This window comes from Trichechus manatus, unplaced genomic scaffold (genome assembly GCF_000243295.1).
Source record: "Trichechus manatus latirostris isolate Lorelei unplaced genomic scaffold, TriManLat1.0 scaffold00068, whole genome shotgun sequence".
Classification (NCBI taxonomy): domain Eukaryota; kingdom Metazoa; phylum Chordata; class Mammalia; order Sirenia; family Trichechidae; genus Trichechus; species Trichechus manatus.
In genome coordinates this window covers 3198669-3226376 of record NW_004444004.1, presented here as the reverse complement: position 1 = coordinate 3226376, position 27708 = coordinate 3198669, and the positions used below count along the sequence as shown (strand labels likewise).

Sequence of the window (27708 nt, the reverse complement as noted above, 5' to 3'; positions counted from 1 at the left end):
TATAGTATATTTTTAAATTTATAATTTTTGTTTTGTTAGTAATTATGCAGAATAACATGAAACATTTGCACACTGGAAGATACAATAGGAATTCTTCATTGTGTATTATACATTGTTACTGTGCTAGAAATCTAGTGCCTTGTGCTTAGTAAGCCCTCAGGATTTTTTTAAAATAACTTTTTCCCCCATTGTCAAAGTATTCTTTGTATTTTCTAAATTTTCTATATTGGAAATATAAGTATAAAGAAGAATAAAAGTAGCATATTTCCACACCCAGAGAGATCTATTGTCAACCTTTTGGTATGTATCCTTTGTACACATTTGCATGTACATGTACACACACATGCACATATATCTTCTTTCTACAAAAGTGGGATCTTACGGTACACACTGATTTGCAACTTGCTTTCTTTAACTTAATGTTCATATTGTGAGTATCTTTCTTGATCAGTAACTCTGAATAAGTGAATAAGACATCTGGTGGGAAAAGAACAACACTGCACCATGTAAATATAGTGTTCTGGTTAAAATAACTGGCTTCTAGGACAAAGTATGATCGTTGAAAAAAAGTCACAGTCACCAAAAGTAAATAACCAAAGAATTTTTAAGTTCGTAATGTTGAATCAACTCAATTCTGCTTTGACTTTAACTATGAATACATTATTTACATTATAGTTACTAGTGATGTTGTATAAGTACAGGGTATTAAAATGCCATTAGGAATTGTTTTGGGTGAAATTTGGTTTTAATGATGATTTAGAACTGAACCTGTGCAGTGCAGTGAATTGCTATAATATGGCCCTTCTAGCCATGGTCTTGAAACTCCCACAAAATGATTGGGTGGGACTATGCAAATAAGGTGCTTGTGGCCCACCAAGGGGATTGGACAGCCTGCTAATGCAAATAGTGTACATGGAATCCTTGTAGGGGATTGGTCAGTTTTGCCATCCCACAAGGCTTAAAGGGAGCCAATCCCAGAGGTTGTGCAGGGGGGACCCCTCAACTGTCAGGAAGAACCAGGAGTGGAGCACATCCTTTGGACCCAGGGTCCCTGCACTGAGAACCTCCTAGACCCAAGAGACAGAAAGAGCTGTAACACTGGAGACAGCACAAGATGGCAAGAAGTGGCAGCAAGCATGGCAGAGTCCAGTGGCAGAGAAACAGCAGTAGCAGAACCGGAAGACTGGCATGAGTTGGCGCGGTGGGCTTCCTGGTCCATGGAGCGAGGCGGCTGCAATGGGCTTGCTGACTCACGGGGTGAGAGAGCTTGAGTGCCTTTGGGCAGAAGGCTTGCTGGTGGAGTGGGGTGCCTCCAGGCACTTGTTGGTAGAGCTAAAGAGGTTTGTAACATTTGCCTGAGCAGGGCAGAGGCTAAGAGTGAGGGCCCAGAAGAAGCTGTCCTGATTAAAGAACTGTATCCTGAGTTTCTGTTACTTCCTAGTTGATCCTGATCCAGAGTTGTAAGCTGTTACTTCCCTAATAAACCCCATAACTGTGAGTATGGTCTGTGAGTTCTGTGTAGCCATTGAATTATTGAACCCAGAAGAGAAGTAGAAAGTGCTTTGGGAGGGACAGTTGGTGTCAGAATTGGTAAAAAAGGTTGGAGGGTGGAGGTATGTCTGACCTCCACCTCGTAGGAATCAGCCTTAGGCTGATGTTGATGGTGATTCTCTCTCCTCCCAAAATTAGGTGAGACGCGCGTTTTTACAACCTGAACAGTTATTTTTGTTCAAAGAAAAACCAACTTCTCTGACTAGTTTTTAGTAAAGGTGTGGGTGTAGTTGTATTTTTTAAAACTTAAAAAAGTAAAGAAAATCTAGGTATCTGTTGTTACTAATCGCCGTTGAGTTGGCTCCAACTCATGGCAACCTTATGTATAATAGAACAAAATAATGCCCAGTCCTCTGCTATCTTCACGATTGTTGGTATGTTAGAGTCTATTGTTGTGGCAATTTGTTATTCATAGCCTGATTTTTGAAAGTAGATTGCCAGGCTTTTCTTCCTAGTCTGTCTTAGTCTGGAAGCTCTGCTGTAACCTGTACACCATGAGTGATCCTGCTAGTATTCAAAATACCAGTGGTATAGCTTCCAGCGTCATAGCAACATGCAAGCCACAGTGAGACCAACTGACAGATGGGTGGTGGTATCTGTAGCAACATAAATCTTCATCTATGGTATCAACCTCCTCCAGGTTTATATGCTGTGGGATTCAGGGGCAAAAGTACCTTACTTTCTGCTAAAGACTCTTTGATACTTGAATTATATTTAATGAATCCAATAGAGTATTTTAAACACACACATACATATACACACACACACAACAATTCTACTTTGCAGACAGTGGTTTAAATGTGTAGGTGTACATGTATTTGTTACGGTGATTTAAACAGAGTCCCTGGCCTTTTTGGAATTGATTTCACAGCACCAGTGTTTCTCTCATAGGTGCTGTCAAGTTGGCAGATTTTACAGGTGAGTTAGGCTAGAGATTCCCTATTTCTCACTTGATTAATTAGAGGGGCATGTGAGATAAGACTATTAGAGAAGTGTTGATAATGTTAATGATAGATTCAAGTAGTTATAAGGTTAATGCAGTGGGAGGAGGCATGGGAAAATACCTGTTTTCTCTTAGGTATTCTATTTATTACCTTTAGTGTGTGCTTGAAGTATTCTTAATACTATAAAAAAAGTAATGATAGGGTTTTAAAGGCCCATTCCCCTGAGGGTACCTGAGTGGGGAGTCATCAAAGAAAACCTGGAGAAATGGTCAGAGCTGGTACTGCTGAGATGGTGATCATCCGTTATACTCAAAATATGTTAGTCATTTCTGCTTCTCAAACGAACTGAAAGCTGAAAACTTCCCTTAGACAGGAAACAGGAACTTGGTGAATGAACTGAAAATTCAGTCATAGCTTTGAAAAGAAAATGAGCACTAATATCACACTGGATATACACAAAAACTAACTCAACATGGATCAAAGACCTATATATAAAATCTAAAACGATAAAGATCATGGAAGAAAAAATAGGGACAACGCTAGGAGCACTAATACATGGCATAAATAGTATGTAAACTGTAACTAACAATGTTCAAACACCAGAAGAGAAACTGGATAACTGGGAGCTCCTAAAAATCAAACACTTATGCTCATCAAAAGATTTTACTAAGAGTGTAAAAAAGACAGCCTACAGACTGGGAAAAAATTTTTGGCTACAAAAAATCCAGTCAGCGTCTAATCTGTAAAATCTACAAGATAGTGCAAAACTTCAACAACAAAAAGACAAATAACCCAATTAAAAAATGGACAAAGGATATGAACAGACACTTCACCAAAGAACACATTCAGGCACCTAACAGATGCATGAGGAAATGCTGACGATCATTAGCCATTAGAGAAATGCAAATCAAAACTACAGTGAGATACCATCTCACTCCCGTAAGGCTGGCACTAATCCGAAAAACACAAAATAACAAATGTTGGAGAGATTGGAACTCTTATGCACTGCTGGTGGGAATGTAAAATGATACAACAATTTTGGAAAATGATAATGGCGCTTCCTTAGAAAGCTAGAAATAGAAATACCGTAGGATCCAGCAATCCCACTCCTAGGAATATATCCTAGAGAAATAAGAGTCATCACTCGAATAGACATATGCACACCCATGTTCACGGCAACATTGTTCACAATAGCAAAAAGATGGAAACAACCTACATGCACATCAACAGACGAATGAATAAATAAATTAGGGTACATACACACAGTGGAATACTATGCAATGATAAAGAACAATGACGAATCTGTGAAACATCTCACAACATGGACAAATCTGAAGATTTCATGCTGAGTGAAATTAGTCACAAAAGGACAAATATTGTATGAGACCACTATTATAAGAACTCCAGAAAAGGTTTAAACAGAAAAAAGCATCCTTTGATGTATACGAGGGTGGGGAAGGAAGGGAGGGGAAGTCACAAACTAGATAGTAGATAGGGATCAACTTCAGTGAAGGGAAGGACAACACACAGTATAGGGTGAGTCAGCACAACTTAACCAGAGCAAAAGCTAAGAAGTTTCCTGGAGACATCCAAACACTTTTAGGGACAGTAACTGGGGCTGGGGCCTGGGGACCATAGTTTTGAGGGACGTCTAGGTCAGTTGGCATAACAAAGTTTATTAAGAAAATGTTCTGCATACCACTTTGTGAGTGGCCATCTGAGATATATCAATTGGTTCCATCCCACTTGGAGCAAAGGAGAATGAAGAAACCCAGAGACATAAGGAAAATATTAGCCCAGAGGACCAAAGGACCACATGAACCAGAGACTCCCACCAGCCTGAGACCAGAAGAACTAGATGGTGCCCGACTATCACCAGTGACCACCCTGAACACAACATGGAACACAACAGAGAGTCCTGGACAGAGCAGGAGAGAAATGTAGAACAGAGCTCAAATTCTAGTAAAGAGACCAGACTTAATGGTCTGACAGAGACCGGAGGAACCCCTGAAACTATGGCCCCTGGACGCACTATTAACCCAGAACTGAAACCATTCCGAAGCCCACTCTTCAGACAAAGATTAGACAGGACTATAAAATAAAAAATAATACACATGAGGAATGTGCTTCTTAGTTCAATCAGGTATACGAGACCAAATGGGCAGCTCCTGTCCGGAGGCAGGATGAGAAGGCAGGAAGGAACAGGAACTGGTTGAATGGAACACAGGGAACTCGGGATGGAAAGGGGGAGTGTGCTGTCACATAGTGGGGGATTGCAATTAATGTCACAAAACAATGTGTATAAATTTTTGTATGAGAAATTAATTTGAACTGTAAACTTTCACCTAAAGCACAATAAAAAAAAAATCACATGGGATGAATCCAAGTAAAGGGTGCTATGTTCCACATGACCACTGAAGATACTATGTTGGAAAAGGTAGTTTAAAAGAATAGTTGAAAAATCCCAACTTTACTGAACTGTAGAACTGGAACTAGCCATAACAATTGTCAGATGAATGTATTTCAGACAAATAGAGCAGAGGAGAGAAAAGTGGACCAGAGATAATGGTGTTTCTACACCTGGAATCATAGAGACCTTTAGGGTTTCTTCAAAGGTCAGTTGCAAGGTTAGTCTATTGTTAGCTGCTGTCCAGTCGGCCCTACTCATGGTGACCCCATGCAAAACAGAATGAAATGCTGCCCAGCCCTGCACCATTATTCTCATGACCAGTTGGGGATCGGACTGTTGTGATCCGTAGGGTTTTCATTGCTAGGCCTTTTTTCCTAGTCCTCTTAGCCTGGAAGCTCCACTGAAACATGTTCAGCATCATAGCAACACACAAGCCTCCACTGACAAGTGGTAGCTGTGCAGGAGGTGCCTTGGCTGGGAATTGGAACTCGAGTCTCTTGCATGGAAGGTGAGAACTCTACCACTGAATCACCAATGTCCCCAAGGATAGTCTAGGATGGTCTAAAGTCTTTGGAGGAATATTTGGGGTTCAGAAAGTATTAGGAACCAAGGCAAGAGCATCGGGGTTCCCTCTGTACCCAGGCAGTTCCTCACTGCACTACATTAGAATTCTGTGACATAAGTAGTTTCCTTAACCTGGAAGCTTGAAAAGGCAAAGTTCAGACCCACTAAGGTGGAGTTCATGTTGGTGAATAATTATAGCAAACTGCAGATGGGGTGCTATGTAGTATTTATGTCCTCAAATGGAAATATCAGCATTAGCATATTCATTCAAATATAGTTTCATGTTACACATTTTTAAGCAAAATGACTAAACTCCTAAGGATGTTATACAACTCAAATTCCCCCCAGAATTTTTTGGATTGTTTTACTTGGATTTTGTTTTTAGTGTCAAGTATGAAGGCCAGTAATTTTACTTGGAAACAGGTTTTTAATAGTCCTGTATGTGTGTGTGTATGTGTGTGTGTGTGTGTGTGTGTGTGTGTGTGTGTGTGTGTATTAACAGTAATTTTGATCATCAAGATATTAAGTATTAAAATGTTTATAGGCAAGTAAGGGAGCCCTGGTGGCACAGAGGTTAAGCACTCAGCCTCTAACTGAAAGGTCAGCCGTTGGAACCCACCAGCCTCTCCTCAGGAGAAAAATGTGGCAGTCTGCTTGTGTAAAGATTGACAGCCTTGGAAACCCCCTATATGGGGCAGTTGTACTCTGTCCTGTAGGGTCGCTATGAGTCAGAATCCACTCAACGGCAATGGGGTATAGGCAAGAAATTTTCTTTAGGAGATATCCCCCAAGTAAATCACTTCTTTACAGGTGATATCCCTTGAAGTACAGATTGTTTTAGAGGAGATAACTGCAAAATGAATACCTTCACGGTGAATCCACGTCCTCCTTTTTTATTTTGAAATGGAGTCCCCCAACCCCACTTTTACAGCTCAGCCATATCTTTGCATTCCTTTTGGGACTGGGTGCGTAGAACTGAATGAGGAATGATCCTCGGTCCCAGGAGTACAAAATATTCAGTGGGTTTAAAAAAGACACGCTAGCCTTGCCAGCAAGCTTGAATCCTAGCTCAGTGGGGTCACCCTTGAGCTGCTGCAAGCAGAAGTGCTCTTGGGAGAACATCCCAGTGCTAGGATAGCTCCCCAAGCCCTGCGTCATCATTATGGGAGCTTACATTTATGTCATTATTGTTCGGTGACATGAAATGTTTTTGTGAAGTAATTGTTCTATGATTGCAAGGATAACATTTAGTAAAATGGAAGATGTGTTCCTGACACCAGTTTCAGACAGCTGATCTTTTCCTCAAAATCCCCCTAACTAACCCTACAGATCTTAGTTTTTTGTTTGTTTTGTTTTTTAACTTCATATGGAGAAAGTGCTTGCTTACAATATTATTTCTAATTGTCTTCAACTGAGGAAGACTGCTAACCTGCCCCTCCTTTAATTGAGCTTCCCCTTGCTTAGGGCACTGCCAGCAGGAAAGAGGAGGTGGATGCTAAATTATGACATTACCAAAGATAAGGGAAGTGGCAGTTGAATTTATGGTGTATAGCCAGAGTGTGCCTTGAGTTTTGAAAACTAAGTCTCTCAAATCCAGTCCCTGTTTAAAAGATATATTTTAAAAACAAATTGTAGCCCATGAGATTCCTTAAGTTAAGTAGTATACCAAGAAGCCCTGTAGTGTTTAATTTGATAACATCACAGTCTAAGCAAAACATCTGCAAAATTGAGTAAAAACTACTTGTCTTTCTTTTTCAAAAGTGGGATCATTGTTAAAACACTTCAATGTTAATTTAATAATTTCAATGAGATGTAAGCAACTCATTTTTGAAGCAGCTAATTTTTGTTGAAATATATATTTTTTTCAACCTAGAATCGGTTTGTCTAATTTTGAATCATCCCCAGCTAATGTAACACTAAGGTCATTTTGTGCCCATTCTTTTCTAGATGTTGTAACATTTTGTCATGAAATGTTTCTTTTGCATTGGGAGGAGTGAGTAGGAATTTGTTTAGGATGAAACAGCAGTTCTTAGGTATGTTGACTCTTCTGATGACCTTTACTTCTTGTATTAAAGAAAATCAATGATATTTCACAGTTTCACAGTTACTTATTTGGGTTGCATAAGATGGTTCTGTGGAACTCTCCTCTAAAGGTTTAGAATTTGTGTTGAGTTTGGTACTTGGCCAGATCTGGTGCTCTGTTCTGCTATCGTTAGACCTTTCTTTTCCCTTGCTTTCACTGGCACTGCCTCATTGCTGCTGAAAGATCAGGATGTTGCCTGGCCCTGCCACCAGACTCTAAACCTCAGTGCCTTTCTCTTCTACTTTTAGGCATAGCAGCCCTGGCAACCATAAGATGGGGGTATTGAAACCATTTTATAATACCTTTTCTTATTATTCTTTTTTTCATTTATTGTGCTTTAGGTGAAAGTTTACAGCTAATTTCTCATACAAATATTTATACACATATTGTTTTGTGACATTAGTTGGCAATCCCCACAATGTGACAGCATGCTCCCCCTTTCCACCCCGGGTTCCCTGTGTTCCATTCAACCAGTTCCTGTCCCTTCCTGCCTTCTCATCCTGCCTCTGGACAGGAGCCGCCCTTTGTCTCGTGTAACTGATTGAGCTAAGAAGCACACTCCTCACGAGTATTATTTTTGTTTTATAGTTTTGTCTATTCTGTGTCGGAAGAGTGGGCTTCGGGAATGGTTTTAGTTCTGGGTTAACAGATCGTCCGGGGGCCATAGTTTCGGGGGTTCCTCCATCTCTGTTAAACCATTAAGTCTGGTCGTTTTATGTGAATTTGAGTTCCGCTCCGTACTTTTCTCCCACTCTGTCTGGGACTCTCTGGTGTGTTCTTTGTTAGGGCGGTCATTGGTGGTAGCCGGGCACCATCTAGTTCTTCTGGTATCAGCCAGATTTTTGTTTAAGAATAATAAGAACAAAGACACAAGGAAGATAATTATTCTTAAACAAAAAATCTGGCTAGACACTGACACATAACCATCAGAGTTCAAGATGTGTGGTTAAGAGAATATTGTTTTCAAAACTATCATCTGTGTTGACCTTAATTTTGCTTCTGAAGAAGAGTAAGCCACAGATTGCTCCATATACATGAAAAAAGCAAACCACCTTCTTGTCTTGTTCAAATTGTTTTTGGATGCTTCAAGGAGGATTGAATTATAGCCTAGTTTAAAGATGATGTATTTTAGATTAACTATTCACAGAAAAAACTGCAAAGGGATGTCTTAAAGTGAACGCAGCAGAAGTGAAATTCATTAGGGATACATGGGCAGTATCTACTAGTAGGAAATATCAGTGCTGTTAAAATTGCTCCAAGTTTATTGGCTGACCTTTGTATGGGGACACATAACTTCCCTTCCTGAAACATTATTTCATTGAGATGGGAAAAAGACTTCTGCTCTGCTTGGGCTTTTTTAGAACTCTGGTGCTTCTCTTTAAAAAAACTCTTCTTGCAGTTCATATTTTGGGTTCCATCCTATGTAAAAAAGCACCTTATATTGAAGCATTTTGAACATGTAAATAATGAAATCTCTGTTGGGTGTTTTATACTTTCTGCATTAGTATTATAACCAGACAGTAGTGTTATTGACAACTGGCTAGTTTGCAGATGGCATTCATCAAGATATTTTATTTTTCTGTTGGTGTTTTATGGCTATTTTCCTTTCCTCTAGTCTTCTCTTTCAGAATCTCACTTTAATACTTTGGCTCTGCATACATTTCCTTGCTCCAATCAATTTCTTTCTCTCCAGAACTTGAAGGAAGTTAAAATGAAATCCATTCTTTTAGGCAAGACAGCTGTTATCTAAGCAGTGACAGGTATAACTGGATAGTCCCAGAGCATAGCTATTATTATTAACATTTTAAACAAAATATATATTCATCTGGTTAGGGTTATACTATTGACGGTTGCCCCATGCGTGACAGTAAGCTCAGTGAGACAGTGCATTGATGCCTGGTACATGGTATATGATCACTGAATATTTCTTGAATGAACACATGCATACACACCTGTAACTACCCAGGATTTTGGAAACTGGACCTTTAAAAATATTGTGAAGGAAAAAGGTTGTTACTGGCTCTACTCATGTTTTATTCCTTCTCTCCTCCAGTAAGCATGTTGTTGTGGTGGTTAGTCTTCAGCAATGGCATTTGCCAAGTCCAGTAAATAAAACAGGGATTTAACCATTTGTTCTCTACTTCACTGAGGCTGTGCCCAATTGGATGGCATCACTTTCATATTTAGGAGAGGCCATATTATGTAACTGTCTTTACAACTTTCTGTTGTAATGTTAGACAGCGTAGTGGCTTACTACCACAGTTTTATTCCAGTGTATTCTTGTTTTTTTATGTAGGGATCTCTTACCCAAATGGATTATTTATTTCCCATTTTTAAAATGTGATCTGTCTGCTCTAACAGGGATCATAACGGATAGTCCTAGACAGAGCGGGAGAAAAATGTAGAACAGAATTCAAATTTATGAAAAAAGACCAGACTTACTTGTCTCACAGAGACTGTAGGAACCCTTGAGACTATGGCCCCTGGACACTCTGCTAACCCAGAACTGAAATCATTCCCGAAGCCTACTCTTCAGACAAAGATTAGACAGGCCTATAAAACACAAAATGACGTATGTGAGGAACGTGCTTCTTAGTTCAGTCATATACAGGAGACTAAATGGGCTGCTCCTGTCTGGAGGCAGGATGAGAAGGCAGGAAGGAACAGAAACTGGTTGAACTGACACAAGGAACCCAGGGTGGAAAGGGGGAGTGTGCTGTCACATTGTAGGGATTGCAACCAATGTCACAAAACAGTATGTGTATTAATTTTTGAGTGAGAAATTAACTTTAGCTGTAAACTTTTACCTAAAGCACAATAAAATTTTAAAAAAATGTGATCTTAATACGTGGTTTATTTTTCTAATAAACATTTTATTTTGGAGTAATTTTAGATTTGTAGAAAATTTGCAAAGGTTGTTCAGAGCCTCCCTCACCCAATCCATACCCTTCACCCAGCTTCTCTTAATTTTCAACTCTTGGCAATTTCCTGTGGCTCGGTCTAATAGTTGGAAAAAGCTGTCCAGGTGATTCTGACCCCACTCTCACGCCACCGAGAACCCCTGACCTATACTCTATTTAGAATGGTGAACTGACTCTGAAATACTTTTGGCTAGACAAAAATGTTGACAAACTCACCTTCCAGATGTCTCTGATAAACACATTCTTAAGGCCTATCCCTGTGTTGACATACACAGGAATTTCAAGTCCAGTGGCATTGTACCTTCCCATCAATATATTGGAGATAGACTCCTGAACATTCAACCTAAGCTCTGTAAGAGACCCTGATTCCTTTGACAGTCTCCTGGCTTCATATCTGCATTGGCTAGCCAGTGGCACTGGTGCCACCCAGTGGTATCTTACAGACAAGCTGCTGGTACTCCACTACTCTCAACCATATCAAATACTTCAACTGTTTTTTTTTTTCTGTCTTTTTTTATGGGCTTCCATGTTCATGACCTCACCTTCCTTTTCTTCTCCCCATCTATGCCAGTGGCACTTAGGGTTTTGTTTAGCCCAGCTGGTAATATTCAGGGAGATACACTAGCCATTTAATTTTGCTGTGTTATCCTTATTTTAATAAAGGTTTTGGAATATGGGACATGAAATAATAAGCATAAACATACTGAACAGACTGTTATTCTCTCTGCTTATGAAGTCATGGTTCCTACCCAAAGTGGGCTTAAACTTGTACTCCAGTAGAACATGACACTTCCCGTGTTTACTTTCAAGCCTCTCAATTTATGAGAGGAAGCAGTCCTCTATATCTCAGATATGAAGAGGTGTAAACTTCTACATGGGGTCGTCATGAGTCAGGATCTACTCGACAGCAATTAGTTTGCTTTTTCTGGTTTAAACTTCTGCCTCTAGTGAAAGATTTAACTTGCTGTAATTGTTAAGATTGTATGTCAGCTTGGCTAGGCCATGATTCTCAATGTTCTGACAGTCGTATAATGTTGTGATCACTTCCCTGTTGAAATTTGATATGTGATTACCCCCATCATGGAATCTGCGGAGTGGTACCGGCAGGGGCGGGGCCTGTGGTGGCTCACTCTCCCCTTAGCCTTCATCTCTCCACCCTCCACTGGCTACTTCCTTCCTGCTCGCCTTGCCAAGGTTTTTGGCTTATTTCACACCCAGCATCTGCCTCTTGTTGTCTGACCTCCGGTTCTTGGGACTTGAGCTAGCAGCTTACCTGTCGATCTTGGGATTCGTCAATCTTCACAGCCTACGAGCAAGAGTCCTGCTCCCTGACCTGCTGATCTTGGGTTCGCCAGCCCCTGCAGCTTCGTGAATCAGGAGAAACCTTGCAGTCTTGCCTGCTGATCTTGGAATTTGTTGACCTTCGCAGCCTGTGAGCGGGAGCCCTGCTCTCCAACCTGCCAATGTTGGGTTCGCCAGCTTCTGTGGCTGCATGAATTGGGAGACGCCTCTGCCCTGATCCACGGACTTGGGACATTCTAGCGTCTCCAATTGCGTGAGCTGTTTCCTTAATATAAATCTCTCTCTATATATATATTTATACGCTTTACTGGTTTTGCTTCTCTAGAGAACCCAGCCTAAGACATTTGGTACCGAGAGTGGTTCTAGAGAAACAAAACTGTAAGGTTGAGTTTTCTAAATTGGTTCTCAAGTCTGGTTAGTCTTGAAGATGTTGATGATTCTGCTTCCAGCAGTAAAGAGGGCACTGCTAATCCATGGCATGAGGTGGCGATACAAATACGTAAAATATCACCACCAGTAGATCAGGTATTGGTGAAAGGCGAGGCTCTGGGTGAACACGTGTGTGATATCTTTCTACAGTTTGCCAGAATGAAAAGTATAAGGAAGCTGGTTGGTTGGTCCTACTTTCGCTAGACAAACTGGTAAGAGAAACAGATGCGCTCAGGGCTTCAGAGTTAAAGCTCAAGTGCCACATAAATGACCTCAAGGCTTCTACTTGTGCTTTGAAGGAAAGCCTTATTTCTTGTAGTAATAGAGCTGAAACTACTGAAAACCAAACCCAGAGTCTTATTGTAAGAGTGGCTGAATTACAATGCCAGCTTAATTGCCAACCTTGAGAGGTGTCTGAAGTTAAAGTAAGGACATTGATTGGGAAGAAACAGGATCCTGAAACTAGGGATGGGGACCTCATACCACCAAGAAAGCAGTGCCAGGAGCTGAGCTTGTCCTTTGGATCTGGGGTCCCTGTGTGGAGAAGCTCCTAGTCCAGGAGAAGACTGATGACAAGGACCTTCCTCCAGAGCTGACAGAGAAAGAAAGCCTTCCCCTGGAGCTGATGCCCTGGATTTGGACTTCTAGCCTACTAGACTGTGAGAAAATAAATTTCTCTTTGTTAAAGCCATTCACTTGTGGTATTTCTGTTATAGCAGCACTAGATGACTAAGACACTTGCCAATCGTTCTTTGGTTTCCTTTCTCCTCAGTAGCTCGTCATTTCATTCCATATTCATCCAGGAAATATTTATTGAACACCTACTGTGTGCCAGTACTGGGGATTACAGAGGTTATTAAAAGAGACATGACCTCTGCCTTTAAGAAGCTTACTGCTTAGCAGGGGAACAGAAACTTAAGTTTAAGGTTGGCTTCTTGCCTTGTTCTCCATAGAACCAGAGTTAGGGTTATAACAAAGGTTATCACTAGGGATGTTTTTGCAAAAGAAAGAGGACTCTACTAATAATTATTCTGGGACACCAGGCATAAGCCATGGGACAATCTTTGGCAAGCTGGAAAATGTGATTATCCCCATTTTAACCGATTCATATAGGGATCAAGTTCATAAGCTTAGCTTTAGATGCCCTGGCTCCACCCAGTTAACCAGCAACCACAGATAGATTGCCCTTTATTTTGGAGTAAAAACATTATTTTTGAGTATATGTATTACATTGTATATTGTAGAGGAAGGGTATGTGCGGCGGCTGTATTCTTTTTATAACTTTTAGTATTGTGAACTTTGTGCTGCTAGGCCCCAGTAGAGGTTATTATAGGGTATTCGTAGATATGTGGGCCTTACAGGAAGTGAGATTACTTAATGGATACTTTATTGCTGCCCAAAACATTTTAAAATGAAAAACTTGGAGGGAAAGAAATGATTCAGCCTTTTCTGCCTCCTACATCTTTTTGAAGTCTGCTGGTACACATTTGTAATGTGATATCACAGATGATTGGAATGTCTGAAGCAGGACAGCAGTAGGTAAAAGGATATCCTCTGAAGTTTGAGTATTTGGTCCCAGAGTTCAGGTTGTAAACAAGACAGGTACTGATGGAGAACTAACTTCTGAAGTCCCCTCTCTCCACCATCCCTCTGATCACCTGTGTGGAAAGCAGCACCCTGGATATATTAATCACAGACATTAAAGAAGTGATCCCCATTTTGGTGCCTTTGGTGTGGTACCTTTTCCTGGGGGCAAGCATCATTCCTCCTAGGGGCTGATTCTGGTCGGCCCCTAGGGGGAAGGTGGTGTAAAGTGGTGCCTATTAAATCTTATGCAAATATCATCTGGCATTTGAGTTCCTGCTTGTTTAAATAGGATAAGTGAGTGGAACTGTGGGCTTTAAAGAAATTATTTATATTTTCATCTGAGAGGAACCCCTTGTGATTGTCTGACTTTTTGATATTGCCTGTGCCCTGGTGGCGCAGTAATTAAGAACTCGGCTGCTAACCATAAAGGTCAACAATAACTTATAGGCCTATTGTAGAGTTTGAGATCGTGTTTTTAAAAGTGCCTGGAGTTTTTGGAGCCCTGGTGGCACAGTGGTTAAGAGCTCGGCTGTTAACCAAAAGGTCATCAGTTTGCATCCACCGGCCAGTCCTTGGAAACTCTATGGGGAAATTCTACTCTGTCCTGTAGAGTCGCTATGACTCGGAATTGACTCAATGGCACCGGGTTTTATTCACTTACTAATAATAGTCAATTTTTTGTCACAGGGGACCACAAAGATGCTTAGCTTTAGGAAACATTTAACATTGTAGTTAATGGTGAGAAAAAAGAATCTTCATTTTATTTAGCCCATAGATTGTATTACATGAGAGTTTATTTTACTTTTGAGTCTAGTTCAAAAACAGAAGTGTCTAATCTGCTGTCCTTAGTGCAGTTAAAGTCAACTTTTGGCTCTTTTTTACAGTATCACTTTGCCACTTGTGTAGGGCCAAACACCTTAGGGGCCATATTCATTTCACTTGTTGACACACACATACACAGATACACACTAAATTAATTGAAAGACTAGTGCTATATGTTCTGCTTTGTTTTTATATGGCAAAAGTAATACATTTACTGTAGAAGTTTTAGAAAATGCAGGAAAATTATAAGGATAAAACTAAAAATTACCTGTAATTCCACAACTCTGAGATTAACCTTTGGGCTTATAGCCTGCTTAGATTTCAAAAAGTTGGTATTGTATTAATATCACGTATTCATATAAATTTCATCTTATAACCTGTTTCACTTCATTTTATCTTGAACATTTTCCCATATCCTTAAATATTCTTTGACAATGCTGCATTTGATGGCTGTATAGTATTTGATCATACTGATGCATTATTTTCCAGTTTCCTGTTTTTGGGCATTTGAAGTTGTTTCTGATTTTTCTCTGTTATCTATAACACGATGATGACTATCCTCTATGTTTTTTTATGTGCATCTCTTATTATTGACTTAGGATATTCCTAGAAGTTGTTGTTGCTAGGTGTCATCGAGTCGGTTTCAACTCATAGTGACCTTATGTACAACAGAATGAAACATTGCCTGGTCCTGCACCATCCTCACAATCATTGCTATGCTTGAGCCCATTGTTGCAGCCACTGTATCAGTCCATCCTGTTGAGGGTCTTCCTCTTTTTTGCTGACCCTCTACTTTACCAAGCATGATGTCCTTCTCCAGGGACTGATTCCTCTTGATAACATGTCCAAAGTATGTGAGATGAAGTCTCGCCATCCTTGCTTCTAAAGAGCATTCTGGTTGCACTTCTTCCAAGACAGATTTGTTCGTTCTTTTGGCAGTCTACGGTGTAGTCAACATTCTTCGCCAACACCACAATTCAAAGGTGTCAATTCTTCTTCGGTCTTCCTTATTCATTGTCCAGCTTTCCAATGCATATGAGTCCACTGAAAATACCGTGGCTTGGGTTAGGCGCACCTTAGTCTTCAAGGCGACATCTTTGCTTTTTAATGCTTTAAAGAGGTCTTTTGCAGCAGATTTGCCCAGTGCAATGCATGATTTGATTTCTTGATTGCTGCTTCCATGAGTATTGATTGTGGATACCAGTAAAATGAAATCCTTGACAGCTTCAATCTTTTCTCCATTTATCATGAGGTTGCTTTTTGGTCCAGATGTGAGGATTTTTGTTTTCTTTATGTTGAGGTGTAATCCATGCTGAAGGCTGTAGTCGTTGATCTTCATCAGTAAGTGTTTCAAGTCCTCTTCTCTTTCAGCAAGCAAGGTTGTGTCAACTGCATATTGCAGGTTGTTAATGAGTCTTCCTCCAGTCCTGATGCTGCATTCTTCTTCATATAGTCCAGCTTCTTGGATTGTTTGCTCAGCATACAGATTGAGTAAGTATGGTGAAGTAGAAAGTGAATTTATTGGAACATTAAGTATGTCTTAGGGCCTCTCGATGCATATTGCCAAATTACTTTCTGTAAAGCTTGTACCAGTTTACACCTGGTACAAAATGTATTTTATATACCTTTGGCAACACTGAGTAATTTTTTTTCTTAATTGACACTACTTTTGATGGAACCCCAATGCATTCCTATCTGTTTTAATAAAATATACATTATTCATGGAAGAAATGAAAGGATGGATGTAATATTATAAACTAGTACTACAAAGAACCAGTGGCCCCAGAAGATACTTTGACAATCATTGGAACAGGCAATATTTTAGCTCTAAGAGTCAATATGTTTCTAAAAATATAAAAAATTGGTTTTCTCAGTCTCAATTTTATTGTAGGAGAAAGTGCTAATTCTTTCTCCTAAAGGTGTTGTTCCATGAGTGCTTATTAATCAGTGTTAGTCATTTCTTTATGTATATTTGTCAGGACTCATGTTTTTGTGGTTTTTAAAAATAAAACATAACTTGTAAAAATTGCACAAATTTTGTGGAAAGTTTTGATTGTTACTCAGGAGTACTTTCTCATCAAGATCACTTGAAGTAGCAAACACTTCCTTCAAATATTATTCAAGTCTTTAGTATTTTAATGAAAACCTTGTAAATTCAGATTCATCCATGTATCAACACAGTTCTTGAATAAACTTGGAAGGGAAGTATTTGGTAAGTTCACTATTTGATATTATGTAATCTCTTTTTCCAAAATATTTAAAATCAGTATTGTAAGATTCTTGATCCCCTGAGTAAAGAATTATCAATGTGATGGCAATTTTCATACATTGAAACTTGTTTCCCCCCAGTGGTTGTATCATAATAGTCAAGCTACATCTTAGCTGACTTCAAAAGTATGATCTCTTGATACTTACGACTTAAATCTTATTTAATGCAATGGATGTATTGAAACTTTTAAAGAGAACATGTTGTTCACTCTTGATACTATTGTTTGTTAATTTCACCCTAGGTAGGTTAGGAATAGTGTGCTTCTTGTTTTATTATATTCTCATATTCTTCTTTTATCTAGTCCCTCATGATGGTTTCAAGAGTAAAACTATAATCAAAACCTGTTAGAAAGAAATTCTTAATTTTACTGTATAGGGAAGCACATAGAGTGTTTTCTTAATGTTCTAGAAAGCAGCCCTTATTTTAGCTTCTTTGGTAACACTAGTTCACTACCCTCATTTTAAAGCCTATTTCAGCTCTGAAAGTCTACAACTTTGTAAGTATGGAGTGGAATTTTTATGCATGTAGTTTATCTTCCTGCCCCTGGTGAAGTCTGGTATTCACATTGTAGGTTAGTCCACTTGTTATATATTTTTCTTATATATCACACTATTTCTAGAGCCTGTGAGAAGTTATGTAACCAAATAGATGATAACAGAATTATTAGCTAGGTTGCAGTGTGTCTTAGTTATCTAGTGCTGCAGAAATACCACAAGTGGATGGCTTTAACAAACAAAAGTTTATTCTCTCACAGTCTAGTAGGCTGGAAGTCCAAATTCAGGGCATCAGCTCCAGGGAAAAGCTTTCTCTTTCTGTCAGCTTTGAAGGAAGGTCCTTGACTTCAATCTTCCCCTGGTCTAGAAGTTTCTCAGCACAGGGATCCTGGGTCCAAAGGACTTGCTCTGGTCATGGCAGTAATTTCTTGGTGGTAGGAAGCCCCCCATGTCGCTCTGCTTAGGTCTCTCTTTTATATCTCAAAAGAGATTGACTCAAGATGCACCCTAATCTTGTAGACTGAGTCCTGTTCATTAACATAACTGCCTCTAATTCTGCCTCATTAACATCATAGAGGTAGGATTTACAACACATAGGAAAATCAGATCAGATGACAAAATGGTGGACAATCACACACTACTGGAAATGATGGCCAAGTTAATAGATATTTTTTTTGGGGGGGGACACAGTTCAATCCATAACAGAATGTTTCTCTTGGCATGCAAACTAGATTCTGTCTTTGAGCCATAGCTTCTAACCTGGTTCCTTAGGTTTGAGCCCCTGGTGAGAATTTGCATTTCTAACAAGTTCCCTGCTGAGAATTTGTGTTTCTAACAAGTTCCCAGGAAGTTATGCATAATAATCACTTGGGGATCTTGTTAAAATGTAGATTCTGATTCAGTATATCTGGGGTGGAAATGCAAATTCTCAGCAGGGAGCTTGTTAGAAATACAAATTCTCAGCAGGGGTTCGAACAAGAATGAACAGGTTCAAAGCCCTGCTTTGAGCTTTGGTGAAGACTATGGGTCTAGTATAAGTAAGCATTGCTTCAAAATGGTAAAGCAAAACTTAAAGAAATCTACCCCCAGAATACTGAAGATTTAACTATGCCTACTGTTGTCATTGATATACAATTTAAGATATGTTATCCTAGCACTGAAGAGAATGATTTAGGGGCTATGATTAGAACCAAGGATTTTCTGTTTGGCTAAAATAGATTATCATCATTCTGAAAGTTCTTAAAAAATAATGGTAGCTGTATCATAAGTACTTTCCCAAAATATCTATTGAAGGTGATACCTAAAAAAATCCTGGCTTAAAAATAGTTACAAGCAAATGAAGACTAATATTAATTGTGAAGAAAAAATAAGCATAAACCAGCTGGTTCTTTGACAACTGTGAATTTATTTCTCTTATCCATTCCAACAAGTATTTGATGCCTGCTATTTACAGAGGTAAATAAGACACAATCCCTGCCCTGAATGAGCTTATAGTTTAAATAAGTAAGAGAAATTCATGAACGATACAGGATAACAGCTATTAGAGAAGTACAAAGGAAATGCTATAGTAGTGCAAAAGAAGGCAGGACATTTTAGCTAGAAATATTAGTGAAGGCATTCCAGAAAAGGTGGCTTTTGAGCAGAATTCTGGGTAGAAAGCAGGGCATGAGTAAAGTTTCTCAAGCAAGAAAACTTGATAGAATGTGAAAATGAAATAGTTTTTATTTAAGATATTAAGTGGTTTATTTTGAGTTGAGTACAGATAACAGATATTTTTGCCTGTTAAATTAATGAAGTTATTTTATAGTAAAATATTCAGTGCTGCTGATGGGAGTATAAATAGGTACATTCTTTCCTGAAAGTAGTTTTGTAGTATATGTCAAGAGCTCACCCCACCTCTACCCCACGCATACCAACAAAAAGATGTATCTTTGACCTGGCAATCACACTTTTAGGAAATATGAGGGAATAATTTATATTCTTGAAGTGGGAAAATGACCCAAAAACCACATAGGAGAATATCGACACTCTTTACTACTTAAAATTTAAAGACCAAAAGAAATACCCAAAACAAAGAGAAAAGGCATATGGGGAAAATATTTGCAATACATGAGATAAAGTGCTTGTTTCCCTAATATACAAAGGTCTTTTATAAATCAATAATTAAAAAAAAAGAATAACCAAGTGAAAAAATAGGCAAAGGACTTGAACAGATCATTCATAGAAGAAATTCAGTTATGTTGCTGTTGTTGTTAGGTGCCATTTTGTCGATTCCGACTCATAGCGACTCTAGGACAGAGTAAAACTGCCCCATAGGGTTTCCAGGGGGTGGCTAGTGGATTTGAACTGCCGACCTTTTGGTTAGCAGCCGAACTCTTAACCACTACACCAGCAGGGCTCCATTGCTAATAGTGAAAAAATTCAAATGGAAACAGGTGTTTTTTTTTTCTTTTGACACCTATGAAGCAGAGTTTAATCCAGTGTCGGAGAGGATGTGGGGAAGTAGGCACATAAATATATTCCTGGTGGGAATGTGAAATGGGTACATTCATTCTTTTTTAGAGGGCATTTTTAACTATTTTGAAATAATTTTAGACTTTTATGAAAAGACTTGCAAAAATAGTACATCATTTCCATAGACCCTTCATCTAGTTTTCCTTAATGTTGACGTCTTACATTATTACAACTATCAAAACTAACAAATTAACATTGACACAATACTGTTAACTAGAGACTTTATTCAAATTTCACCATCTTTTCCACGAATGTCCTTTTTCTGTTCCAGTATCCAATCCAGGATCGCACATTGTTTTAGTTGTCATGTCTCCTTAGTTTTCTTCAATCTGTGACAGTTCCTCAGTCTTTGTCTTTCCTGACCTTGACAGTTTTGAAGAGTATTTATTGGTCAGTTATTTTGTAGAATGTCCCTAATTTAAGCTTATGTTTTCTTATGTTTAGATTGAGGTTATATATTTTTGGCAAGAATACCATGGTCGTGATGTTGTGCCCTTCTTGGTGCATCATATCAGGGGTTACATGATGGCCATATGCCTTATTACTGGTGATATTAACTTTGATCACTTGGTTAAGGTGGTCTCAACCATGTTTCTCCAAATTAATGTTATTAGTTTTCCCTTTGTCATTGGAAATATTACTAATACTAGATTAATAAATATTTTAAAGGAGACACTTTCAGACCATGCAGATAGACAGTTTCAACCTTAAATTTTTTCCCACTAATATTGGCATGCACTGATGGATTTTGTTTATAGCAGTTATTACTGGGGTGTTCTAATTGAGATTTTCCATTTCTCTCATAGGAGCCCTGGTAGCACAATGGTTAAAGTGCTTGGCTGCTAACTAAAAGGTCAGTGGTTCAAACCCATCAGCGGCTCCATGGGAGAAAAGACATGGCGATCTGCTCTCATAAAGTTTACAGCCTAGGAAACCCTATGGGAGAATTCTCCTCTGTCCAGTAGGGTTGCTACGAGTCACAGTTGACTCAACGGCACACCACAACAACAAATTCCCCTTATTCCTTCTACATTTATTAATTACAATTTTTCCATAAGGAAGATTTGTCCTTTCTCCCCCATTTATTTATTTTTTCAACGATTTATTTATATTAGTAAGGAATCTTGGATATTTATTTTATTCTTTGGGATATAGTCTAATACCTTTGTTATTTCTTTTTGTTACTCAATTGTTCCAGCTTTGACCATTGGGAGTTTTTTCAGGTTGGTTCCTGTGTCCTTTCGATGTGCCTTCATCTTTTTAAAAAATTTTTTTATAAGCACTTCCTTAATTTCTGGCACCAGAAAATACCAGGCTCATCTTGTATTTTTCCTATCCCAGCACTAGAATCAATCACTACTCCAAAGAAGCCTGGTTCCTCCTATTGGAGAATAGTATTTGGAAACTCAAGATTGGGGTGCTGGGTGTGCTCATTGCTACTGGGATGTCACTCTAGGCCTGGAGGGCAAATTTTAATAGATTAAAAACGAAAATGGTAATACTCTTTTGACTTAGCAAGTCTGCTAGAAATATATCCTGTAGAAGCACTGGCATAAATATATTGATTTAAAAAAAAAAACCTATTGCCATCAAGTCAATTCCGACTCATAGCGACCCTATAAGATGGAGTAGAACTGCCCCAGAGAGTTTCAAAGGAGCGGCTGGTGGATTCAAACTGCTGACCTTTTGGTTTGCAGCTGAGCTCTTAACCATTGCGCCACCAGGGCTCCAATATGTTGATTTGGATGTTTATTACTGTATTTCTAATGGTGAAATTTTTTTAAAAATCCATCATTTGCATCAGCAGGGAAGATCATTATCATTGCTGGATACCTTCAAGTTGATTCCAACTCTTAGAGACCGCATGTAACAGAGTAGAACTGCCCCATATGGTTTCCTTGGCTGTAATCTTTACAGAAGCAGATCACCAGGTCTTTCTACCATAGAGTTGCTGAATGGGTTCAAACTGCCAGCTTTCTGTTAGCAGCTGGGCACTTAACTGTTGTGCCACCAGGGCTAGTTAGACTTAACTGTGATATGGTCATACAGTGGAATAGCACAGAACTGTTAAAAAAAGTATTGGATAGATCTTTGCGTTCTGGCATGGAAAGACATGTAAGAGAGTCAGTCTTTATTAAAAAAAAAAAAAGCAAGTTGCAAAACAGTTTAGAGAGTATGGTTCAGTTTCTGCTTAACAATTGTGTGTGTGTGTGGGTACATTAGAATATGCTTATACAAAAAGTTTACAAGGATACTGTCTCAGTTATCTAGTGCTGCTATAACAGAAATACCACAAGTAGATGGCTTTAACAAACAGAAATTTATTCTCTCACAGTTTAGGAGGCTCAAAGTCTAAATTCAGGGCACCAGCTCCAGGGGAAGGCTTTCTCTCTCTGTCAGCTCTGGGGGAAGGTCCTTGTCATCATTCTTCCCCTGGTCTAGGAGCTTCTCAGTGCAGGGATACTGGGTCCAAAGGATGTGCTCCGCTCCTGGCTCCTCTTGCTTGGTGGTACTGAGGTCCCTCTCTCTCTCTGCTCGCTTCTCTCTCCTTTTATCTCTTGTAAGATAGAAGGTGATGCAGGCCAGGGAAACTCCCCTTACATCAGATCAGGGCTGTGACCTGAGTAAGGGTGTTTCATCCCACCCTAATCCTCTTTAACATAATCTAATCTTGCCTCATTAACCACAGGCAGAGATTAGGATTTATAACACATAGGGCAATTAGATCACAAAATGGAGGACAACCACATAATACTGGGAATCATGGCCTAGCCAAGTTGACACACATTTTTGGGAGACACTATTCAGTCCAGGACAGGTACCCACCAAACTATTAAAAACTGTTATTTCTAGGGAATTGGATAATTTAGAAAGGGTACTTTGGCTTCTTTTGTTATATATCCTGTAATGTTTGATTATTTTTAAAACACTTCTTTAAAAATTATCTAACTTTTCTATTTAGCTGTATTCTAGTCTATGATAGTATAGAATTATTTCTATACTCTTTACAGTATGTACTATACTGTGTGTGTGTGTATACAGAAACACACATACAGTATACAGTGTACACAATAGATTTGTGGTGTATTTAAGTTGTAACATTTTTAAATATACTTTAATATTTCTGAATCAAATCACCTAAAATCTTATGACCATTTAAGTCTCCTGTACCAGTCATACTCACTCATACATTCTTGAGGGGGAAGAAAGATTTTACCAGATTTTAGATTCTGAACAGTAACTTCCAGTAGCTTGACTGGCTTATGACAGATGCCTGGTCATGTTTTAAATGAGTCATTTTGTTGTTCCTTTATAATTTCTTTAGTCAAATTTTTAAGTGTACATTTTTTCTTTATGGGAATTTTTGAAAATACTTCTCAGCACAGGAATACAAAAATAATTTAAAAAATTAAAAATACACAAATCACCTGTAATCCTACCACCTAACAATGACCAACATAATACTCAAAAAACCAAACCCGTTGCCATTGAGTTGATTCCGACTCATAGCGACCCTATATATAAGGCAGAGTAGAACTTCCCCATAGGGTTTCCAATGAGCAGCTGGTGGATTTGAACTGCTGACCTTTTAGCTAGCAGCCAAGCTCTTAACCACTGTGCCGCTAGGGCTCCAGTTACATCTACTAGTGCTTTCCAATATGTGATGTATGATTATTTATTTATCTAAAACAAAGCCTGTAAAAGACCGTTGCTTAGGAAATTATTTTGAAAGGTACTCACCAGAATTAACTTTTATTTAGATTTGAAGATGAAATGCTAAGGACTTTGTTAATATTTTCCACTCTTTTCTGAAACATTCTATTTTAAACTTACTAAGATTGGTCCTTGAGACATTAAGTACTGGATAAAGATACATCATGCTTGAAATATTTCCAACAGATTGCTATCACTAGTATTGACTTTATTTCTGGAAGAATGTTTTCAAAATATTGGTTAACAGACTAACTTATTTGCAGAGAGGGCAAAAAGGAAACACACACACACACACACACACACACACTCTAATGATTTAAGTCTGTCCCCAAGTCTGAGGGTTGTCTGAAGTTGAACGACAGCGCCTTGTATTTGAGTCACTTTTGACTTAATCTCCTGCTAGCTGCATGGACACTGTTTTGCTCCCTTGCATTCTGTGAGTCGGTCTTTCTCAGTGCTGCTTTATTCCCTAACTGTAAGATGATGAACTCTTGAACCTGCATTATCTTTTTTCATGCCACCAGCTTACTGTTCAGTAGAAAGAAACCATATATGCCTCAGTTTGTTAAAAATCTGCCAAGCTAAGGCTTTTCAATTTCCTTATATTACAAAATCTTGCATATCCCTGAAAGAGAAAAGTATGGCTAAAGATGGCATTATAATTTTAACAAATTCATCTCTCTTCCTGATCATCTGTAAATAGAACCTGTGTGGTGGTAATCTGCTTAGTTCTTTTATATTGAATTATTTCTTCAATTTATTTTAATAGAATGACCTTAGGAGAAGGGTGCTATTTTTGTAGGGAGGATGCTAGGCAAGAGAAGAGTGCAGGGTCTATTTTTCTATTGTATAAAAAAACTCGATGAGGCTAGGTTATAAAATGTAATTTGGTTATCTTTTATCTGCTGGGTAGTCATTTCTTTCTTTATTATGATGAAAGAAACGTCCTTTAAGATTATAGGCACTGAGAAAAATTGTACCTTTCTTTTGTATTAAAGTTTCTCTGAGAGTTGCTTCCAACTGATTTGGAGCTATGAGAATAGAGATGAATGGAAGATTGAAGCTGGTGTTCTTATCCAGTTGAGTGAATTCTCTGACACCTTTGATCATCCTTTCCAACTTCTCCATCCCAAGTGCAAAGAATCAAGTATTGACTATCCTTTGCAAATATTTATTGATGAAATTATTTTCCAAATTATGCAAATTAGTGAGTAGTTTTGTATTCTCCCCACCCTCTGCCACATATAGGTCTTTAAATGATTTTATGGGAGGTTGTTTTTCATTTATCTGAATTATCTTTGGGGCAAAATATATGAGTATATATATATATAAATATGTATTTGTATAGAGAAATAAGTTTTTCTTCCCCAGAATTCTCCTTGTGAGCTCTTTGGATGTTATATTAATACGCAGATGGAGAGTTTTTCACTCTTCTTTGTGTTAATATCAAATGTTAGGCCTTTGGGAGAAGAGTAAGAAAATACTATCGTATGCCTTCTATTTGTAAGTAGTCTTAACCGTTTGTGTTTAGACATATACTGATAGTCGTCAGTACCTCCTCCCCAAAGATAAACTGTTAAAGGTTATTAACTTGAAGTAGAAAAGTAGTTCCATTAAAAAAGCAAAGGGCATACTCTGTTACTGGTAGAACTGGGTATAAATTGTTCTTTCCTTCATCCTTCTAATAGTACCAAAAAGAAAATTAACACCAGCTGTTAAACATACGAACGATCGTGAAGATGGCGCAGGACCAGGCAACATTTTTTTCTGTTGTGTAGAAAGTTGCCATAAGTCAGAGTGGACTCAATGGCAACTAACAACAACAACAAAGTTGATGTGGTGATTACAGTTATGTTGATATTTGTTTTTATGTCTTCCATTGAGGTGTCTAGATTTTTTAAAAAAACTCAAAGTGTTCTTTTCGTAACAATCATGTGTAAGTAGTACTGAATACTGCAGGATGGAAATAAAACCTTAGTTCTTCTTTGGAGTCATGACATCGTGTCCAGTCTACCCTCAAAAAACCAAAACCAAACCCATTGCTGTCTAGTCGATTCTGACTCATAAGAACCCTATAGGATAGAATAGAACTGCCCCATAGGGTTTCCAGTGCTGTGAATCCTTATAGAAGCACACTCTCACATCTTTCTCCAAGGAGCAGCTGGTGGGTTCAAACCACCAACCTTTCAGTGAGCAGCTGAGCACTTAACCACTGAGCCACCAGTATACCCTCAGTGCTATTGAAATGTAAGAAAGCAATATCATTACTGAAGGGCCTTATTTTACTGTTTCAAGTATTTAGATTGTAGCTAGTGTTCACCTGCATAGGTCAACTTTGACTGTAAACTGACCCTAAACCTTGAAGGGCGCATATATCTGAAGAATTTCACAAAACTGATCTGTATATAAATTGAGGGAAGATGAAAATATCTTTAGGTTTCTACTTAGACCAGTGCTGTATTTGAATTTGGGAAGAGCCTTGCATTGTTGAAACGAAATTATTGATTTTTGGTTTTGAAGGGAAAATAGCTAGATGCCTGCAGGCATTTGGGGGTGGGTTGCCTTGTCTTGGTAGATTAACTAGTTTGCTGTGGTCAGACATTGATTGTCTCTGAATTTGCTCCTATCCTGACGGTGGGGGAGTGGTGAGGTAAAAGGTACAGATGAAACCATTGAGAACATGACTGGTACTTCTTGATATTTTCCCATTGAGTTTCAACTACTGTATCTTAGAGTCTGGCTACTTGTCTGAGATCCTATTGCACTACCTCTAGTCAGACACTCACCTCCAGTCACTTCTTGTTTTTCCTTTGGTGCCTAGCTTATCATGAGCACAGGTAACATGAAACCACATTTGAGTTTTTTTAAGGGGGTTCTTTTCTCATGTCGGAACACTGGTGGTGCAGTGGTTAAGTGATATGGCTGCTAACTAAAAGGTCGGCAGTTCGAATCCACCATCTGCTCCTTGGAAACCCTATGGACGGTTCTACTCTGTGCTATAGGGTCGCTATGAGTCAGAATTGACTAGACGGCAATGGGTTTGGTTTCTCATGTCAGTATACTCATAAATGTCTCTTTCTGCAGATTGAAATCACGGAAGATATACGTGTTCTTCTTAAGAGAAACAGAGGAAATCTGTAAGTATTTGTCCTTTAAAAATTCTAGATTTGTCATTTTATCAGCTTTTTAGGAAAAAAAATTAAGCACATTGACCATATTAACAGGCATCTTCACTCTTTTTATAGTAGAAAACACCCACCAACAGTTATGTTTGTGTTAAAAAGGCAAAACATGGAAAAGTAATATAGGAAAACTTTCTACCCTGTGCAACTTACAAAGTTTCAATCACTTGCCACTCATTTATAAAAGAAGAAGTAATTAAAATCTAAATGTCATCCTTTTCTTTGAATTATACCAAAAAATGGAATCGCAGATTGTGATTCCAATTCCAGCTACTGAGGTTTAACAGCTGTGTGATCTTTGGCAAGCTACTTAGCTCCCCTTCGCCTCAGTTTCCTCATGTAAAATGGGCTTAGTAATACGTGCTGTACAGAATTTTTGTAAGGATTAAGGGAGATAGTGTATATAAGTGTTTAGCATTGTGCCTGGCACAGTAAGTGTGCAATAAATAGTTCATTATTTTTTATGAAGTTAAATCGGTAGCAATTTATACTTGCCACAATAAATTGAAGCTTATTCTAATTTAGTGATTATTTCTCAAACTGATTTAAATATATTTCTGATCTTCAAAAATTTAAGTATTAGCACTATCCTTCATTGAAGCATCTACTCTGTACCATAACATAGACTAAAAGAAATACAACAAAGCACCTAAAATTAGAATATAGTGTTTGAGCCTTGGACTTTGAATATTAACTACTTCAGTGGTTCCCAAACATTGATTTTTAGACCAGTTCTGGTCAGTAAAGAAGTTTATACTGGTCTGTAATGAAGTGAGGAAAATAAGCTAAACTTTTTCCATTTAAAGGCTTGCTTTTTTTTTTTTTTAATATTTTATTGTACTTCAGGTGAAGGCTTACGGAACAGATAGTTTCTCATGTAACAGTAACACACATGCTGTTTTATGACATTGGTTAACAACCC

General features: G+C 38.5%; 1 protein-coding gene across 4 annotated transcripts in view; it reads left to right on the top strand.

Annotated features, from left to right (window-relative positions):
- Window positions 1-27708, top strand: part of ACSL4 (acyl-CoA synthetase long chain family member 4) — a 102616-nt gene that overhangs the window by 11009 nt on the left and 63899 nt on the right. For 2 of the 4 annotated variants that reach the window (XM_023734463.1, XM_023734462.1), the window contains exon 2: window positions 26689-26741. The gene's annotated coding sequence lies outside the window, so the exon portion shown is untranslated. Of the gene's footprint in view, window positions 1-26544; window positions 26742-27708 lie in introns of those variants that run through there. The other 2 variants (XM_023734465.1, XM_023734464.1) reach the window with 1 other exon arrangement.